General features: G+C 45.4%; 1 protein-coding gene and 1 long non-coding RNA gene across 12 annotated transcripts in view; one reads left to right on the forward strand and one right to left on the reverse strand.

Annotated features, from left to right (window-relative positions):
* The window catches only part of ATXN1 (ataxin 1), a 417,609-nt gene extending 404,018 nt beyond the window's left edge, over nt 1-13,591 (reverse strand). For 6 of the 10 annotated variants that reach the window (XR_011647041.1, XM_058285261.2, XM_058285258.1 and 3 more), the window contains exons 1-2: nt 13,414-13,590; nt 5,612-5,726 (exon numbers count right to left, since the gene is read on the reverse strand). The gene's annotated coding sequence lies outside the window, so the exon portion shown is untranslated. Of the gene's footprint in view, nt 1-5,611; nt 5,727-12,350; nt 12,505-13,413 lie in introns of those variants that run through there. The other 4 variants (XM_071210982.1, XM_071210983.1, XM_058285257.2 and 1 more) reach the window with 2 other exon arrangements.
* Nucleotides 13,592-13,773: 182 nt separating this feature from the next.
* Nucleotides 13,774-20,931, forward strand: LOC101421892 (uncharacterized). 2 transcript variants are annotated; one of them, XR_009182762.1, is made up of 3 exons: nt 13,774-13,828; nt 14,433-14,634; nt 17,594-20,931. It is a non-coding gene; the product is annotated as an uncharacterized lncRNA (long non-coding RNA). The 2 variants fall into 2 exon arrangements; XR_001118004.4 differs by lacking the exon at nt 13,774-13,828 and adding an exon at nt 13,888-14,002.
* The last annotated feature ends 448 nt before the right edge of the window (nt 20,932-21,379 follow it).

The raw sequence follows: 21,379 nt of genomic DNA on the forward strand, positions 1-21,379 counted from the left end.
CTCGCTCTGGAAAGCGACTCCATTTTCAGCCCTATTTTTTGAAAGCGTATGAACCACTCCATAAATATTAAATCCCTCTTCAATAATTTCCTAATGCACAGGGGCACCTTTAAAAAAGAGGCCAGGTTTCGGTCTCCTTTGGAAAATCGCACAGGGCTCCGTCTTTAACCTAGTATCGAGTGAAATATTAACAGGCCATATAATGGTTTCAGTGTTCCCTCAGTAAAGCCAAACAGGATCGGAAAAAACATATCCCCCAGGCCTGCAGTGGAGATTCTGGAGCGCACATTAAACTCAATGCTCTGCTCAACAAGCCCATCTCTGTTAAGTAACTCATCAGAAAATAAAGAGGGAATTACCAAAGGGGAATTGCCAAGCAATTAGTTCTCCGGAGCAGATGACATACAACTGTTGTCGGGAGGAGCTACCCGGTTAGTCATATGTCAGAGTCAGAGCCTACTAATCTGTAAATAAAAAGTAGGATTACAGCTGTGGCGCGGGCCGCGGCTGCCAGGCTGGTGCAGGGGGGACACTGGCCCTGAAGACGACAAGGCCACCACCAGTTCCCCCGTAACGCTCACGGGCCGGCCTTCCCCAGCTAGTGATTTTTCTCCTCTAGCATTTCAGTCCAAGATTCACTGACCGGCCTGGCCCCGGAGACAGTACCCAGGCCGGGAGGGGTGGGGACAAGCTGCCCGGTCAGCAGCGTGACCTCCTGTCCCTGCACGGTTCGGTCTCCGAGCTTGCATGCATCACCACGCCACCACCTATCAAACGGCAAGAGAGTCAGCGTCCCTCGCTGCCAAATCTTGGAGCTGAGCAATGACCCAGAGAAGCTCTTGGAAGAGTCAAAAGTTCACCGCCTCTCCCGGCCCCCCGACGCCGGGCAACACGTGGAGCCCGGCTTCGGCCAAACCCCCGAGGCGCAGATAAGCCTACTGCCGTAGTCATCATTTTCTGGAATTAATAATTAGTGAAAGGACGTAGGCATTTCAGGAAGGGAGGAGGAAGCGTGAAAGAGAGAGAGAAAACACCAGAGACAGGGCCGGCAGGTGCGTGGGAATGGACAGACGGGCGCCAGAACGGACAGAGGGTGCTGTCCCTCTCTCGGGGCTTCTGAGCACCCCTTGCCTTCTGTGCCCAACTTGGCGCTCCATCAGGGCAAAGCACAGGGCTTGAGAGACCATCCGTGGCAGCCGCTAAAGAGTGTGGCTGGGCTCCAGCCACCGTGGCAAGTCACTTACCCTTCTCGGGCCTTGGCTTCGCCATCTGCGCAATGGGAAAAATAACGGTATCCAGCTCAAAGGGTCGCAAGGGGGATTAAATGAGCTGATACACAGAACAGTAAGTGTGAGCCACTGATCGCTCTATTCCCTTTGGGGCGTAGAGGGCACAATGCTTCTCACACATTATTTACTCACTGGTTACTTACAGAGCCAATGATCTGCTCCTAGAATTTTCTCCGTTCCTCTCACCCCTGCCTAATCTTCTTGTCTTTTATGAAAGGGAGAGAATCACTCCATTCCTTATGAGCCATTTAGAATAAGGCAGATAGCCCATCTAAATAACGCAGGTCCCCCCAAAAATCTCAAATAATCCTCAAATTTTCTCTAATTACAGACTGCCCGCTAATATCAACCTAATTAGATAATCTGCAGCCTTGCCCTTCACTTTGAGTCATGTAGTCTTAGGCTAACTTTATTCCCAGAGCCAAGGCTCACCAATTCTATATTCCTGTATTTTCTATAAAGTACAAATGGGAAGCCAAAATGGTCAAAAAGCCATGGCTAGTAGCTGGGTATATATATACATATTCACGTCTAAAAGGGCACCCATGAAAACGTTGCAAAACCCTCTGAAGTTATGAAGCGCACCCATATTAATGTGATTTATCAAAGTACAGTAAATGAATTGCCACAAATGAACAACTGCTCCTGAGTCAAGGAGATGACACAAAGTGATTTACACGTATCACAAGAGAGGAATAAATCAACAGTGGAAAAGATCAAAGGAAATGCTGAATTGTTGTTAAGATGTACAGGACTTCACTGAAAATCTTCTTAATAAAACTGTTTAGAGGAAAATAGGGGGATCATCTGTTTCAATGAAAAGTGATACTGCATGTGCTGAATTTCAAAAACAGCCTTCATTTCCATACGCACACATATTAGATTTAGCTAAAATTAGTTCAAGCTCTCTTTTTTTTCTTTAAGGCCTTAAAGGAATAAAAGTTTCAAGAAGATTCCATTGACCTGCAGTTCAGCACTGCGTTTCCAAGGTGCCTGAGCATCTTCGGGGAGACCCCGCCATGATCTCGCCCGTAGACATCCAACCCCTCCACCCCCCCCCCACCTTCACCCCAAGTCCTAGAGAGAAGGCCTACAAAGTCTGTACCACACCAGCCCGCAAGCCACGCTCTACCATCTCTCATCTTCTCTCTTACGTACCCTACACCAGAGGATATCACTCCTGAAATATTCGTCCCCTCTTACAGGTCAAACTTTTAGCCGGACATGACAGTCCAAAGTCCAATTTCAAAAATCACTTTTATGTCAGTGACTCCTCCAAATGGATCTCCAGATCTGACCTCTCAGCAGTTTTAGTCCCACCTACCGTCTGCCCGACTCCAGCAACTCAGAAGTCTACCAACCAACACCTCCACGTCAGCCAAGACGGCCAGGTCAGTTTCATGTCACCAACGTGCCGGTGACGTCCCAGCCACTTAAAGGGGCTGCCCTGTGCCCCCTCCCATCTCTTCCCACAGAAAAGCTAGCCATCGCGGCAAGTTCAAGTCAAATGATACTTCCTCCTCAAAATCTTTACTGATTGCTCCATCCTGGTTCTGAATTCCTTCTAGGTTTGAACTAAGCCCAGGAAGCCCCGCCCACCCCATTCTGCCTTGTATGAGCCATTTCAGATCATGTCTTCTTTCCCTTACCTGGCCATAAGTATATGACCTCCTTCTGGTAACTCTTACTCACTTTCATTCCCCTAGCACCATGTAGTAGTTTAAAAAGACACAGTGAATGAATGAATGCATCCGTTCTATACACAGCTAATGTTTGGAAACAACAGTTAGGTCATGATGTGTCATGGCTATATTGTATTTATAAAATAATTAGCACCAAAATAATTCTACTCTAGGATTTAATTTTTTTTTTTTTAAATCCTTAATGACTATAACAGAGTAGAACACGAACAATATTATTTTCTGGCCCAGGTTTAGTCATCAATGGCAAGAACAAAAATGAAGCCATTATTTATGCAAAATGTTTAGATAATGCTTAAAATCCCCCTTTAAATGCAACCATAGGAAATGTCAGCTGCTTAAAATTCAAGGTGCCCTTGCACTGCTATGTGAGTAATACAGTATGAGTTTTCATAAGATACTTAGGCATGATTAAGATACTCTGAAGACCTGAGTCTCCTCTCAATAGGCCACACAGGTTGACCAAGAGAGGGGACATTTTGCTGCCTGCTTTTTCACAATAAAATCCTTAAGATACTTCCATGTTCCCAAATTACTCTCATTAAACACCACAGGTTGAGAGGGGAAAAAAAAGTGTGTGTATATATACACCACATATGCAATTAAACTATTTCTCCACGAACTTACACGTGAGAATTTTCTACCTAGCACACAACTGTTAAAATGGACAAAACGCCTAAGAGTTAGAGTAGCTGTAAGACAGCCTGCTCACTTCCATTCAGCTGATAACTGCAAACCTTGATAGGCCTAGCTTTTCCAGTAACTCCAGGTTATTATTCTATTTCCATTTCAAGAATACCTCCCTAACTCACAGGTAACAAAATGCCAAGTACCAAGTTACATCTTTCACAAGGCTATACTGTTTGGGATAACTTCCTCTCTCTCTCCTCTGCCTAGAACTACTCCGGCTACCCTTTCTGAGGTGTAACACCTCAATCATTCAGGGTTTCTGTTTGCTGGTCTTTACTCAGACCACACATACCTTCGCTGAGGCATGCAATTCATCAGTTCACCTTCCAACAAGATAAAAATAATCCATATGCGTCCTATCACAGTCAGATACTTGCAACCTGGGCTAACACAAAGTTCAGAAAAACACACTGAAGGCTCATGTGCTTTGCAGAGCTACAGATGCGTACAGTGCTGGTGCAAAGGCCGAATAACCGGTATACTGACTTGTTCCTGATCATGCATGGTCCGGAAGTAACCATCACAAAACAAGACCACAACTATCATCCTGCCAAAAGAGAAGTTATATCATCAACACTGCCTTATAGGTTGATGATCACAAACCACGCGGCATACACTATTCTAGGCACTGTGCATATATCATCTCATTTTACCCTCACAGCAGCCTTTTAGGAAGTTCTAATATCTCCTTCTCACTCATGAAGAAACTGAGGCACAGAAAGAATATGCAACTGGCCAACATCCTAGGTGTAGTTACAGATTTCAAATCCTGACAGTCTGGTTCAAATGCCCCAAGCTCTTATCTCAAATACCACAGAATGCATATGTAACTTAAAACCTTTATCTTAAGTGTAGCGAGGGAGCGCTCTATTTAAAGAAAATGTGGTGACTCATTTTAAAAACAAACGTGTTTTTCGATGAAGTAAATGCCCACCTTTTCACACAGTAGTTTTGAAAAGCCAGACATTCAAAAATGAGGTTTGGTAAAAGTAGACTGTGTCCGTCACCAAGCAAGGACACAGAACAAGACTCAGGCAGGGCTACCCAGAGACCACCCAACCCAACAGTACCCAGACCTGTGGAGTAAAAACCAATGACTCTAAGAGATCGTCCAGGGATGTTTGGGTTCCGTGGGCCCAGGGCAGCGCTCCAAAATCCATTTTTAAAGGCTCTGCAGGTGATTCTGTTGTCCTGCCAGGCTTGGGAAACTCTGATCTAGTCTATCTTTACAGCTTCCAGCAGGAACAGACCCAAGGCAAAGAGAAAGGGGATTTATTTCACAATCTCCTTTGGTTGTGTAACCCAGTGTGCTGAAACCCTTACTGCCCCAAGTTCTTTCTAACTTCCATCTCTTCCAATTTCATTTGAAGCTGTATCCTCTAGTCCTCTCCTCAACAGAGAACCATGAGTCATCGAACTCCACATATACCCTTTGTCTGCACGACTCCCTGGGCCAGAGAACTTCACTGTACTAGTGAGGAAATCAGGAAGTTGTAAAATCCAAACAGACACAAAGAAATTACGATTCAACAAACTCTCGTTACCCCTGAATGCACAGACTTCTTTCCTTACCCATGAATGAGACTGCAACCAAAGCCTACAACATGGAAACTCTGATTTAAGATAATTCTTTGGTTGCATAATATTCTCAAGGCCATCAAGTGAAAGTGACAATTAAGATGATCAGGCTCGAGCTCAAAACTCAATCATCAACCATCACGAAGTCAGACGCAGGCTTCTCCATGAACCAAATCAATTAAACCAAAGAGATGGATACTATAATCCAAGTTTTAACAACTGGTCTTGGCAATCCGTTCGTTTCTCAAGCAATTCACTTTGCAAAGATAATTATATATATTCAACCAAGTGCTCAAGCATGGCTAGAGGGCAATTTGTTCAGGTGGAAAATAGGTAACATCACAAAACTCTCACCTGATAGGTGATGCACTCCCCTGCAGTGGCGGTGGAGGAGGAGACTGTCGTACAAGTATGACAAATGAATCTGCGGCTGGAATGGACCACCCTGGTGACGTGCTGCACGATGCTCCTGAGATGGGCCAGGAGTGCAAGGGAGGAAAATCCAAAATGAAAAAGAGAATAAATTGCTTTAAATGATAATTCCACTTCAAGAGTCTATTCTCTAAAATATGAATTTTAAGAACATCACATTTTATGACCTACACAGATACCAGCCAGCTCAAAAGGCAAAACTGGTTATAGTCAGCTCGGAGGGAGGCGAACACACAAAAAGACCATCATTTCAATCAAATTAAGGGCTTGGTCCCCCCCCATTGGAGCCAGTCACTGCCATACTTTCCCCCAATGATTCTATCAACCATCTCATAAACACATGCTGGGAATCACAAGGAATATCAGGTGAAAATGGGCATGGTTTATATCATAACTAAATGAAAACCTAATTTTAATATGGCCTGTATTACCCATCAACATGCAACTTGAAGGTCAATCGTGAAAGAGTACAGCTATTAACATGTCAGTCTAATGAGATAGAAAAAAATACATAAAATGAAGGAAAAAAATTAAAATATGCACATAATCACTGGACTTCCACTAAACTGTAAATCCTTTAATTATTGAATGTACATCTACTTCATTTTCATTTTACCCAAAGACCCTGCACATGGCTAAGTAAAAACTATCCACTGCATGATGAATGAGTGAAATGAATGAAAGAATGAATGAATCTTCCATATACCTTTCCATCAGGGAGCTTGGTGTTGTAGTAGTTTTTGTGAGGTAAAGACCTATGCACAGAAATGGAAGAAATTGAGGACTTGACTTGGTCACATAGTTTTAGCCATATCCATTAAAATTATATTTTGAAAGACTGACAATTCCATATTACGCACATTAAATAGAAAGAATCCGTAGGGTAGTTAGATGAAATAATCCCCAAACTAGTAAACGCAGGAGTGATTTTCAGCTTTGATCACGGAGCCAATCTGCATTTTTGTTTAGGCTGATTTTAGACTGAGTTTGGGTTTCCTAAGCTCACGCCAGGTAACAGTAGGAGGGAGAAGGCCCAGGATTATACTAGGTGTCAGAAAGGAACTATTCTGGGGCTCTGAATATGATCTCCAATGTGAATAATTTGTAAACAGGTAAGTGAGCCAATTATCCTTGGGTACATGGCAACACATCGCTCTAGTCATGATTATTTTCATCCATCCACACTCACTGTTTTGCAGAGTGCAGCCCAGCTGGAAAGGAAAATAACTTCGATTGCTTTCCAGCACTTTTCAAAGTAATGAACGGTAGCCAAAGTATTCTTACTTCTAACTTATCTACTCACCAAGGATTTATTTAAAAGCATCTGTTGCATTCCTGGGACTGACATGCAAAAGCTTTCTTTCTAGTCCTTGGTTTCCCCACGTGTAATGTATGCATACAGGAAGAAGGTAAGCTGTTCTCGGTAATATCTTTTAAGTCTTTAAAAGACTCTGTCCCTCTGGCTTGTTGAGTTGCAAATTATAAGTAGTAGCCAAGTTGAACAAGAAACTCACAAAATTCTATTTATTCTTATACAGTACTTTTTTCGGGGGCGGGAGAGAGGTCTCGATTTTATCCAGTAGCATCTCAAATGAGGCATCAAAGTGCTTGAAAATCATTTTCAAACAAGGTGCAGGTACTGTGGATTTGCAGACAGCACTTTAGGAGCTCACAGCTTGTACATGGCTGCGTGTGCACAAAATCCTATTTACATATCACCTGGCAGATAAGGTTTTATAGAGTCCAAATTACAGTCTCCACCTATTCTGCCGAAGTGCAGGGAACAGTCAAACATGATGCAAACGCTGTAAAATATTAATTTACTCTCACATCAGTATGCCTCCTATTTCCAAAGTATTCGTGTTGCCACACAAGTTACGGTAATAGAGTTAATATAACTTGCTATATTCCATCAGCGGGAAGAAACGGAAGAATGAAAGCAAGACTGAGTGGCTTAGTTGCAAAAACACACAATCAACACACAAAGAAATGAGCACCCAGAATATCTGGTACAATGACAGGCACTACAAATAGAACAGTTTGTATTTAGAAAGCACAGCAAAGCAACATAATATAATGCCATTTAATAGTGGAAGGTTCCCACAAAAAATCCACCCAAATGATACTGATGTGGTAGTAAAGACCAGGAGATAATGGAGGCCAAAGCTAAGAGTGTCACTGCCACACACAGTGACAGGAGAAAAAAAAAGCATTTTCTCTGAAAGTTAGAAGCACAAATGCTTATAGGTTAGTAGCGATGCCAATTATCACTAAAAAAGTTCTGCTAAATATCCCCCTCAAAACCTGTCACGTTAAAGGGAATCTAAGTGGGAAAAGGAGTTCCTCATGCCCCAATTAAAACATCCTACTCGGGAACCTCTCTGCCCCTGATTACAATACAGTGAATTTTCTGCAAAAATAATCTTCTGGTAGGATACAAATTGTGCTTGTATTATGGCAATTAGCATTGCCTTTTCATTACTCCACAAATAGGATGAATTAAAAGTTACAGAAAAATCAATGAAACATTTCTGCTGACATCAAGCATGTCCAAGAAAATATAATGCTTGTTGCTTTTGTTCGTAAGAGTTCTAAACATGCTTGAGTACACTGAGGATGGTAGTAATACATAGAACAAATGTTTATAGCACATTAGCTTGAAAGGTTCAGCTTTATGAGGCTTGTAAAATATACTACTACACCAATAGACAAAAACCTAAATGTACTTACGAAAAAATTAAGCAACTGTTTCCACAAATAGACTATTTACCTGAACACTATTATTTCTTTTACTCCTATAATTTTAAGTACCTGTATATGTTTTAGAAATCTCAATCCAATACCACCTTTTATAGCCAACATTTATAAGGTCCTATAAAACTGTCTCCCTGTATTCAAACTATTGTATCACTTCTTACAGAAATTTTGAATGAGTACATTTATTTTATAAATCTGAATTAGGTGAAACTAATATGTGACCAATGCAAATAACTAAAACGTGTATCTTAAAAAAAAAAAACAACAAGGATTCTTGTATATGATGCCCTAGAGCAGAAATTACCATCTCAATTGGGATTTCTGTGATTTATTATTTTCAATAAAGTAAACAAAATAAGGAGGACCTGTGTCTAATAACCTTGGAAGTATGACTGGAACTAAATTTTTCCTTTGAAGCAATTAAACCACGTATCTAAATCATCTCTCATAGAAGCCAATCATTCAAACTATTGAACTACTCTGAAATTATAAAGCAACGGAAATCAAACACTGCAAATAACACAAATAATTTTGAGCTTTTCACAAACCTCCTAACTAGACATTTTTTAAAATAATCTCTCCCCCTCCAAAAATTAGAATATCTTGCAGCACTGTCATGTGACATATGCAAGTATCTAAGCTTTTTCAAAGTCTACACTATGTATTACTTTCCAGACAACTATAGTTTAAAGAATTAACATTTGCCCCTACGTTTACTGCAAGTTTCAGGGCTTTAGTTAAATAGGTTTATTGACTAATTTCTAGTAGGAAATAAAATGAGCCGGGTGTTGCAACGCATTAGTCACCAGAAACTGTCATTCGAGGTATGCGCGAAGGGAAAGTCCACTTGACATTTCAGAATGGAAAAATAAATAAATAAAGGCACAATGTGATACAAAAGGAGTAAGTCCTTCGACTCCATAGTGACAACAAAAACAGGAGTCACAGAAATATATTTAGCAATATTCAAATAATCTCCTAAGACCGGCCTTCTCTAGACACAGAGTTAGATATGTTGAAACTTAAAGCCATCTACAGGCATTTGCCATATGGTCTAATGGCTGGAGAGTTTTTCTTTAATCTCTAAGAGTGAAAGGTAATTCAGAGGCCCTAAAACCTAGTTATAATATTCCTGATAAAGTATCACTTCTCTTTGCCAAACCCTCCTAAAACGAAATCCAAAGAAGAAAACATTGTCTCTCTCACAGCTTCCAATCAAATACTCATACTTTCAAAACTTATTTTACCATGAATGTATTTGTGCATTTGAAATACACGTTCACAATTCACTGTAGGCAAGCAATTTGCTGTATGTTGCAGTGTACTTTCCAGGACACCTCCAAGGCATTGCGTAAAACTGAAATTTCTGTGCCTTACTTTATACCCTTGCTTCCAATCTATTTACCTCCCAGAAAGAACAGCTTCTTTTTAACCACAGCAGAGTGTGCTCTCACCAGCCCACAGTGAAGGTACCAAACAAGTACTCACTAAAGGGGAGAAATTCATAAACCCCCTGTGAGCAGAGTTGAGTGACTCTCTCCATCTGAGCCCCAAGGGGGGGCGGCGAAAAAGATTTATCAATTTAGCTCTGCAGCAGTTTAAACCGTAAACTGACTGGCAAGTTCAAGCAAACATTATTGCTCTCAAGTATTTTTTTTTCCTTTCAAACATGAAGATTATTAAAACACTCCCCCTTACTTGGATTGCCTGAGCAGCACAGAGCTTCGGCAACTAACACTACTCTTGCAACGGTATTAATTTTCTTTGCTTAGCAGACTTAATAAGACGGGGCCCTAATGCAAAGAGTGGAATGCTGCTCTCTAAATGCTCATTAAATTTTAGCCTAAAATAGAGTACAAGTTGTTCACTGGGCAAAAGTACCATGCATTATCAGTCTCCTAGTTATAGGCCTCTCTATCATCTCTCACTTAACTGAGAAGAAAAACCTTTTAGTTACTACCACACATGTATCATGGGCAACCGATCCAAGCTGAGAATGAATACATTCAGAAGGCCTGTCTATCAGTGCCATTTTTGTTACTATGATGACTAAAAAGTTCTAAAATGTGACACCGGGGATGTCCTTCCCAAATAAATTACTTCTGCTGAGTAAACCCTTTAGAAAGCAGGTCATAACTCCCGGCAAGCTGCGTTCTCAAGGCTGGGCACACTGGAAAGGGTTAAATTAAGTGCCTCCGAGGCCAAAGGCCCCAGGTTGCAAAAGCTGTGTTGCCTCAGTGAGCTCTGCAACGTTTCTACCAAGTCCCGAAGACGCGTGGACCCCTTCACAAACCCCAGGAAGGCCGTGGGGCTGCATTCACCGTCCCGGGAGAGGCCTTTACTCAGTGCCCCCCCCCCCCAGAAGAACGGATTCTTGGGTCTCTCTTATACAAAGTTGAGGAGCTAGAAGTCGAATTCAGCGTCTCTCGGCCAAATTACTCCAACGATGCAAGGGGCAGGGTGAAGTCTGGCTCGGGCAGCACACACACCCGTGCAGAAAACCCAGGGAGTAGCTCAGGCACTCCCACCTGAATGGACCAAGGAACACTGTCTGTTGCCATGGCACCCTGATCTAATTACAGGACTGCTCCGGGCTGGAGTAAGTGCAGGGAAAGCCTACACCACTGACAGGGAGCTGCGTGATGAGAACGGCAGGCGGCGGGAGGTTGGGGCAGCCCTTTACACCTCCGCTCTATGTGGGGCAAGGGGGCCTTGGAGCCCATTTCTTGAATTCTGACTCCGGCAGGCGCGGTTAGAGGGCAATCAGAGGAGATTAACTGGCACAGCACAAGCCGCTTTGGTGCAATCCCTTTCCAAGAGTCCCTGTGCAGGGTTTTCTCCTTCTCTCCGGTGGTTTCCTCCCGGCATAAGCTTCTTTCCAGAGAAGCCCAAGGATCAAACTATCATAACCCACCAAAGAACCCAGAGAATGGTCTTCCCAGGGGCTTCCAGGAACTGCACGGCTCCTCGGAAGCCCAAACAGAAATGGGAGAGCTCACATTTTTGAAAAAAAAGTAACCCGCTCTGCCTAAAAATAGCCCTCAAGTAACTCCCCACCGCTGTGAGCGATACGGAGGGGACGGTGTTTAAATATTAAGAGGAACCTGCATTATAAAACACAAATGTCATTGAGATGTGACTACTCGATTGCCAAAGGAGAACTTATTTGCATACAACATTCCCGTGCAGGCACGACAGGATTTGCAGCGAGGATGCCACTCTCAGGCATTAGTTGTTTGGTTGTGCTGTGTTCCTGTGGGTGTAATGGGGTCTTCTCATTTTGCTAATTGTATCCTGTGGCTCTCCCAGGGAAGCTAAGATTCTCTACGGGGACAGAAGCACTTTGGAAGCGTCCCTACTGCACAGCATACGGTAAACAAAATAAAAATAGCTCGCCGTTCTTGTTAGCCACCTCGCGCATTATATAACCAGCTTCCGACTGACTTTTTTTTTTTTCTTTGCCATTACTACTCTTTAGCAATTTCCCAACCTTCCCAAGTAATTCCATCGCCCTCTTATCCGCAGGATTATATACCAAGCAGGCAAAACACAACAGAGCAGCCGCGGGCAGGAAGCGAAGCCCGTCGTCCTTAGAAACTGTGATTTTTGTTTTCTTTTCTTTTCCGGCACCATCTCGATCACCAGCCCACTTCCACCCCCCATCGAGGCTCTCGCTCGGTCTCCCTAGAAAACCCGAATTGTGCCGCCGCCGCCACTCAGCCCCCTACGTGGTCGGAAATAAAATGAAAGCCCCGGCCCCGGAGTTCAGGACGGCGGCCTGGGGGCGCGGGGCCGGGCCGGGGCACTGCGGGGTCGGCCGAGCGGCCACCGAGGGGCCCCCTCCCCGGCGCCGCGGCCCTCCCCGGCCCCGCGCCCCCACGGCCGCCGCTCGCCCCCGCCTCACCTCTGGCTCCGCGGGTCCGGCCCCTGCCCCGCGCGCCGCGCTGGAACCCGGTCGCCGGCGGCCGCGGGAGTGGCCGAGTCCCCGGCCCGGGCCGGCCCCGAGTGCACGCGCGGCGGGGCTCAGGGCGCATCCCCGGCCCCGCAGCGCCTCCTCCGCCGCCGCCTTCCCCTCCTCCTGGCTTCATTCACCCGCCCAGCCGCCGCGCAGCCCTCGCTCCCCGCGCAGGGCAGCGCCCGCCGCCGCTCCCCGCCTCCAGCCGCGGTCGCTCCCGGCTCCCGGCTCCCGGCTCCGGGCGGCGGCTGCGCGGGAGCAGGAAGCGGCGGCACCCCCAGGGCGGCGGCGGCGGCGACAGCCAGGGCCGCCGCCGCCGCCACCGCTCCGGCCGCGCTCGGGGCTCCCGCACCCTCGCTCCCCCCGCGCCGCCCGCGCAGCCCCGGCCGCAGCGCCCGCGAGGCCGGCCTGCGCGGGGAGACCCCCGCCCCCGGGCGCCGAGGCCAGGCGGGCCCCCCGCGGGGAAGCCCGGCCTCCCCGCGACCCACTCGCTCTCGCAGCCCCCTCCGAGAGGGCGAATGCGGAGGGGGGGCCGCAGGAGGGGAGGGCAGCGCGACCCCCGGCCGCCGCCTCCCCCTGCGCCCCGCACCCCGGAGGGAGGACAGGGCTTCTCCGCACTCGGGCCGGACCAGCAGGCTCCCGAGCGGGGCTCGGCCGCTGCCCCCTCGTCTGCGGACGCCCACCCCCTGCGCACCCCCCGCCCCGGCCTGCCACCCTGCGGGCTGCCCCTGCGCCGAAGGGGGGGGGTCGGCCCCCGCGAGGCCGGGGCCGGCTGTCTGTGCACACACGCACACACACAACACAACACGACCCGGCTCTCTCCTTCGCTCCTCTTCCAGCTGTTTTCGGGGCCGCCGTTTGGGGTTTGGGGTTTGTTTGCTGGTGGTGGCTTTTGGTCCCCTCGGGAGATCGGGGAGGGGGTGGGGGGCGACACGGATTTCATCTAAATAAGGGGAGGGGGAGGGGGAAGAGAGAGAATCCGAGGAGGGGGGGAAAAAAAATAGCCACTTACTGTAAAGTGTAAATGGATCTGGGGTTGCGTGGGGAGGGGGGAACAGAGGGAGAGAAACAATGTCTCGCGGCCGCCGCTGCGCTGCTGCTGCTCCGCGGGGCTTGTTTTGGATCCCCCTGCAGTGGAACAGGTCCTGCACGGCGCCGCCACTGTAGTAGAAATGATGTCTGCGGTACACGCCGCTCCCTCCGCCTCCCGCGCCCGCTCCCCCCTCCCCGCGCCCGCCCGCCGGCCCTCCCGCGCGCGCTCGCTCCAGTATGTAAATGTGTAATAGAAGCCAAATATGGAGCAGTTGGCTGCCGCCGCCGCAGCTCCGGGAGCCGGCCCGGAGGGGGCGGGGGCCGGGGGGGGGGGGGGACCCGGGGGGGCGGCCCCGGGAGCCGCGCCGATCGCCGCCTGCGCCCTCGGCCCCGGGGTGCGCGGCCCCCCGGGAGGCGGCGCCTTTGCGCCCGCGGCCCGGCCGCCGCTGCTGCCCATCCCGGGGCTGCGGGAGGGGGAGAGGGGGGAACGCGGGCACCGGGGACGCTTCCTTCTAGGTTTGGGAAAGGGGCGGGGAGCCGAGGCGATGAGGTCATTGTCGCGGTGATCGGTGGGTCCTCGCGCACCTCCGCGGGGTCCCGGCACCTAGTTGGAGAGCGGATGGCTACAGCCGGGAGCGAGTGGGGGAACCCCCGGGGGTCCCTCCGAGGGACCCCCCGAGCGGGTGCCGGGCTTCAGCTCCGAGCCGGGGACAGGGCCCGGGGGAGGGGGGGGTCAGCCGGCTCTAATCCCGACGTGCCCTTCGTTCCCGCGTCCTGGAAGCGGCTGGCAGCGCCGATCCGGCTCGGCAGCTGCAGGTTAACCCTGACCGCGGCCTCGCTCCCGCGGTCCCGAGCCCCGTTCCCCGCGGCCGGGGGTCTTGCCCCCCGGCGCCACTCCGGAAAGTTTTTAAGGGGCGCCCCGACTCCACGTGCACCTTCACCTTCACGGCCCGGGGCAGGGGGTGACCTCCGTGCCGTCCCCTCTTTCTCTTGCCGCAGGTTCTGGAAATCGGCTCTAGAGACCGAGGCGCTCGGCTCCAGCCGGGAGACACCACCCGCACGCTCCCCTCGCGGCTAATTCGGGATCATTAATTTAATCGGAAATGAGGTAACCAGCGTGGCAGAGAGAAAAGGCAGACCGTGCACATCAAATGACAGTCCTCGGGAACCCACGCGGCAGAACTTGCTCTGGACGGAGTGGGTAAGTTGCATCCTCTGCTCCCCGCTGCCCCGCCGCTGCCGCAGGTACCGCCTGCAGGTGTTAGCTGGGTGCGCAGGAACCTCCACTGGAGGGGCGCACCCTGCCAACAGGTGTGGCACCTGGCGGAAGAGAAGCCACCTCCGTGCTAAGGAGGCTCAGGGCAGCGTTCTCCCGGCTGCAGATAATTCTGGAAGACCGGTAGGTGTCGGGGTAACATCTGACCCCTTCAGATGCTTAGAACCAAATGTCTAGAAACGTGTCCCCTGCACGGAAGTTTCTTTCTGGCAGCCACCGCTCTTGACTGTCAGCTGTATTGGAGACGCCTTTGGCCGAGTTTACTTAAGACGTAACGATTAGTCACCAGCCGAGGCAGGCGACATTGGCACCGAGAGAAAAGCTTTTAAACAACACTATCGTAGAACCAGTGTGCTTCCGAAATAAAAATAAGTCTACTAACTAAGAAGGTGTGGAGCCCCGGAAATATTTTCTTTTCTCACATTTTGAAACTCCAAGCACACATATATACATGGCTATTTAAATAGAGTTACTACCGTTCGCTCGTACTCATTTCTACAACTTTTTTTTTTTTTTTTTTTTTCATTTAAAAATCAATGATTGTTACAGTTTAAACCTCTGGTTGGTCTAAACTCTGAAGTGACATAGTTGGTCTCCTTACAGCCTCTAGTGGACAGTTGCAATCATTTTCCTGGAAAGGCTCTGCTTGGTTTTGTTTCTGTTGACAAGCTTTATCAAAGTGAAGGTTAATATCACAGAACATAACCGCATAATATCTCCTTCCCCCACTTGGCAAAACCGACTTCTGACTCGAGCAGAGGCTGGTTGGCTTTACACGCACGCAAGCCGCAGGTATTAGTATTACTGGCCTGTGAATAAACCGAGAGCTTCTGCCATCCATTTCAGTTTCAGACAGCTTTCATAAAAACTAAATTCATCTACAATATTTTTATAACAGGAAATATTGGTTGCCATGTTTTTGGCTTAACGGAGATGTTTTTATTCCAACTCATAATCTGCAGACTGTCCAATCCACCTCCGCTCTATTTTTAGACATCTTACATTTAGAGAATTTTCAATAAAAAAAGCTAATATTTTCATTATCACAGTGATATAAGCAGTTAATTTACATTATTTTAACAGCCTTAGACAAATTAAAACACATAATTCAGATTAGAGTTAGTCAATTAATTTAAGTGTTCCCTCAAGCAAGCTAAATATGTATATTACTCAAACAGTAAAAAAATTCATAGGAAATGTGTCATTTACTTTTTTAGCCATTAAGAGTAAAGCCATAAACTGTGACTAAAACCTGTAATGATTTCTTTCTGCAAGGTCTGACATAAACATAAAGGCTGATGATACCCTTTTATTGCTGTTAGTACTGAAATATTTTGTTTTCAGTTGGTAAAATAGTAAATCTATAGCCATATATAAACAGGCACTGGTTCTTTAAAAACGAGACTTTGTCATGCAAATAAAAACTCAGTGAAAAGAGAAGAGCAGGACTTTCAAGAAGCCAGTAGGCAAATATATAGTGTTAGAGTACTATTCATAAACCTGGTATTTGAAATTAAAGGAAATTTAGAAATAAGGCCTGCTGAGCTTCTCTGCCTAGCTTGTGTTCTGGATTGCTTAAAGACCATGGCAAAATAATTATGATCACATCCATTTTATTGTTTAGGTGGTATGTACTTTTGAAGGTTTCAAAACAGGGTTATCAAGTATATACCATATCATGTAATTATATATTCTATCCTTGCTTCTTAAAGTGTAGTCCTTGAAGCAGCAGCAGCTGGGAGCCTTTTAGACGTTCAGAATCGAAGGTTCCACGCAGGAACAACTGCATCCGAATCTGCATTTTAACCAGCCCCTCAGGTGCTGCCTAAGCACAGATGAGAAACATTGGCATATACTATCTAGATGATTTTGGCCACTGGTGCAGAACGTAATTCTTTTATCTATTCCTCTTTTTGTCCCTCCCCTTTTAAATTTGTGATTTTTATTTATTTATTTTTAACTATTACATTATATGCTTTGGACAACTAGTACTCCATTTCAGGAGAGTCCTAATTTATGCACAAATCTGCATCATCATTGTCAAAAGAGAACACTCTGCTGCGGGATGTGCTGAGGTCTCAGACGTGAACGTTTTCTTTATGGCAGCAGAGGGAGCACAAGAGTACTCAATAAAACAAGGGCACCGTCCTCCAAATCATGGCGGATTCCAAATTGTAGTATATACCTTTTTATCAGAAGTAGCCTGTTAGGTAGCTCAAGACAAAACTAACTAAAACAGCTTACCAGGGTACAGCCACGCAATAATTGAACCGATCTTCAGTTCAGTCTTTTGAAGTTTAATAGAATATCACTATATTTATTTAGAGTTTTAGGCTTGGGAGTCGTAAAGGAAAGTGGACGTCAAAAGCCATACTCGATAAAGACATCTTAGCTTTTCTCTAGTCAAAACTAAAGATCCCATGAAACAAAATGAAGCAACCCTAAGTGTAAATCCTGTTTCTCTAAAAACATTGGAGTAAGTTAACCCAACCCTGCACTGCAGAAATTCATTTCACTTGAAATCAAACACCTTGCTTAAAGGAAGTCCATTTTTCGCAATGCTTACTGTCACAATAATTGTCAGGGTTTGTCTTTAAGGCTTTCAGTGGCAAGGATATACGTTTCAATTACATCTGTGTAGCATTTCATCTCTTTCATTGCCCTTTTGGTATTGCTTCTTCAAAAGCTCCTGAGAGAGGGATAAGATAGACACTAAAACCTAACCTCGAAAGAGCTGTGGTACCAGCTCACGCTTTTCCATTATGTCATTTAATTGTTAAAATAATCGTCGATGAGGGAAATCATAGAGGTTAAAGATCCAGGCACTGTCTTAATGCTCAAATGCTCAAACTGCTTTTTATTTACTTATTGTGTATTTCCCCAGCAGCCATTTATTATGCATCTGCAAGGACAAGGCCCTGAGAAGAAAATGATGAGTATGACACAGTCTGCAGAGAGTTCACAGTGGAACACATCTTATCTTTTGAAATAGGTTAATATTTGCCACAATGAAACCAAAAGATCCTGCAGGATTCCTAGCTGATTAGTCCAGCCTTTCTCAGAATCATCACCATACCAATCAGGCCTCCAAGTCTAAGACCTAAATATTAGAATTATTGAAAACCTGGGAGGGTGGTTATATAACTCTCCAGCAAAATTTCTCCAAGTTTCTACCTGGAACTATCCATGATGGCTGTGAAATAAATCCTGGAGAGTCTGAATTTCTAATGGAATCACTGGCAGACCCTTAACTGGTCTATTCTAAGGAAGGTATTATCCTACATATGTCATTTCTGTATCTGAGCAAACCATTATCTACTTGCAAAACAAATATTCTTTCCTTCGATCATACTCAAATAAAACTGGGGAGACCAAAAGAGTAAAATAATCTAACAGCAAAAATGTAAACTACTCACACAATAGACTCTGAGGTCAGATAACCACACTCAAACTAAAGTAGTGTGGCAGGGAGACTCTTAAAGGAAATGGCGCAGAATCTTCTTCCTTGACCTTCTACCCACACGATAGCAGGTTCGGCTTCTGGTAATGAAAATGACATCACCAATACTCAAGAGTAAAGTTCAAAATCACTGTATTTAAACATCTGCCAACAGCTTATGATTTAACAGTACATACGTTATTTAAAAATAATACTTGGTCTACAATTAAAAATAGAAACACCTGGTTTAGTTAGGTTTGCACTGTCTAAAAAGGTTGGCCTGGCCACAGGTAGCATTCGAGCACTCGAAATGGGGCTCATCCAAGTTGAGAAGTGCTATGCGTGTAAAATATGGATTTTAAAAACTTGTACAAAGAAAAAAAGGATATAAAATACACCATTAATTTTTATATTGACTAAATGTTGAATTGATAATATTGTGGATATATTGTTAAAATTAATCTGTTAGAGGCTTACAATAATTAAGCTGTAGCTCAGTTTCCCCTGATATGCACTGGGGAAAGGCTAATCCCACCCCCCATAAGCCTATGTGTCCAAGGACACGGCACTTCCCCACAGGTTAAACAGGAAAACCACAGAGAGATGGGAGTAAAGGGAAATGGATACCTTCCCTACCTGCATATCAGAGGGAGATAAAATCCCCACAGATCGAAGAAACATCTGCTCCCACAGCATTCCAAGAAACCATAACCCACTATCCTCTAGTCACTATCAGGGAAAGTTTTCACCTCTAGGGCTTCCTATTGGTCCTTGCACCTCACTCGGACCCTCAGCCCCTTCCCACCAACTCTCATTTCCCCGCCTAGGAAAGTTCTGTATAAAGTCAAATCCCCCCTTCCAGGAGTGGGCTGAAGTCTGTTCTTCAGACCCCCTCCACTGGGAGAGCTTCTCAATAAATTCTTTTTCTGTCTATGGTCATATCAGTCTCCATGTCCTAGTAAGCATCATTTTTCTCCAACATAATCTAACCCATTTCTTGGAACTTTCTTCACGTGGCTACAATAAAGATTAAAATTCCACGTGTGGCCCATGTTATATTTTGAAAGGACTGATACAGATAGTGGCAGGGAGGTGCAGGAATTAGTTTAAGGAATCCACAGTTGGAGACCTTAGAATTCTAGCTTGCTCTCTCTAGTAGGGTGGTGAATCACAGTTACCTTTCTGCCTTCCCCTTGCAGTGTAAAACCTAGACCTTATCCTCTGTTATAATGATGCTTGAGAATAACCCTTTATTCCCCCAGTTCTTTCCCCCTTTATTAGAGAAGTTTTGGGTTTACAGAATAATCATGTATGAAATCCAGCATTCCCATACGCTACCCCACCACCAACACTTTGCATTGGTGTGGAACATTAGTTAAAATTGATGGCACATTTTTATAATTGTACTATTAACTAGTCCATGGTTTAATTTAGGGTTCCTTTTTTGTATAGTGTAGTTCCATGGGTTGTTTTTTTTTTAATAGAATAAGCCTTTGGTGAAGGTATAATTTCACTGATAAATCTGCTATGAGTCTGCAAAAAAAATCTGGTAGACTCATCTGTGACTCAGGCTTTTGTTGTTTCAGATACAGGTAGGTGGTATGCACTGAGTTGACTCTTCATATTTCTCTCCTCTCCTACTTGTTCTCTCTTTTATTAATTGAATTTTACTTCTTGGTGATAGGGCATAACATCAGCACTTTGCCAGCCCAGGGGCTGATGGGAAACCTAGGCGCTAATTTGGAAAGCCCAGGCATTCCACAGTTACAGCTGGTTTTGTTGCTGCGGCTGAATGTTTGGGGCTGAAACCTTCTAGTGACAGCTGGCTTTGGGCTAAATAATGAAAATTACATAATTTGCTGCTTAACTAGAGAATGCATCAAGACCACGAAAAGGAAACTTTTTTCAAAGAAAGAAAAAGTTCTAATATATTTAGTACAACAGGATGCTTCAAAAAGATATGGAGATGATTTTTTTTAATATTTTTTATTCGTTTTTTAAAAATTTTACATTAAAAAAATATGAGGTCCCATTCAACCCCACCGCCCCCATCCCACCACTCCCCCCACAGCAACACTCTCTCCCATCATCATGACAAATCCATTGCATTTGGTAAATATATCTCTGGGCATCGCTGCACCTCATGGTCAATGGTCCACATCATAGCCCATACTCTCCCACGTTCCATCCAGTGGGCCCTGGGAGGATCTACAATGTCCGGTAATTGTCCCTGAAGCACCACCCAGGACAACTCCAAGTCCCGAAAACGCCTCCACATCTCATTGGAGATGATTTTTAACCATTATTTGTTTTGTGACAAAATCTCAATAAATTTCCATCTGTGTAATTCTGACTAAGATTGAAGGTAAGATGATGACACGTGAAATATCAGGATTTCTGGCCTTAATTATCTAAAGACCAGAACTCTTGCATGAAAAGAAGACGGGCACTTTAAAGCTTAGAATGAGTAAATTGAACTTTGCTTGGTATTGGCCAGGAGCATTTGGAAATCTATTAAGAGCATTTCTTTAACAACTTGGCATTTTGTTTCCTCAAAAGAAATACGTTTTCCAAATTAAAATCAAAGCCAAAAGCCATCATCGCTTGAACTTATGGTAGTGGCAGTTGGTGTGTTATACATGTTAAGCTCAGTGTACCTTCAAAATAAGATCGTGGGTAAAAACAGGCTAAAAAAATATACTTGGACTTTGGATGGAAAGAGGAAAACAAAGTTCTTTGCTATTCTAACTTCATGACATTAAAATAAATGGCTGTGGTCTCTGTTATTTTTCTTGAGGCAATATCTGCCAGGAAAAGGTGACCCCTTGGAGTTTAAGAAAATCATTTTATGAGGACTTTTACGAGTTTACCCTAAAGAGGAAGAGTTAGAGAGAAAAAAAAATGCATGGGCAAACTTTGCTTTTTAACATAGAGTCCACAAGGAAACAGCTCATGTCAGGATCCCAGCAAGGGCTGTCAGGCAGTTTGACATTTGCAGCACCCCTTTCCATCAGCCTCTCCAAAGTTTTAAACTACTGGGAGACCTGGGATCTTCTCAAGATCCCATTCCCAAGATACTGATTTGCTTTGCATCTGTGGCAGGGACACAAAGCATGGCTACTGCAACAGAGCCTTTCTGACGAATAATAATGCTCGGGCTTAAACTGTAAATTACCAACAATCCCTTCTTAAGTACAAACCCAACGCACAGAATGGAAGACCTTGTCAGCC

This window comes from Dasypus novemcinctus, chromosome 22, assembly GCF_030445035.2.
Source record: "Dasypus novemcinctus isolate mDasNov1 chromosome 22, mDasNov1.1.hap2, whole genome shotgun sequence".
In the NCBI taxonomy this organism is placed as follows: Eukaryota; Metazoa; Chordata; class Mammalia; order Cingulata; family Dasypodidae; genus Dasypus; species Dasypus novemcinctus.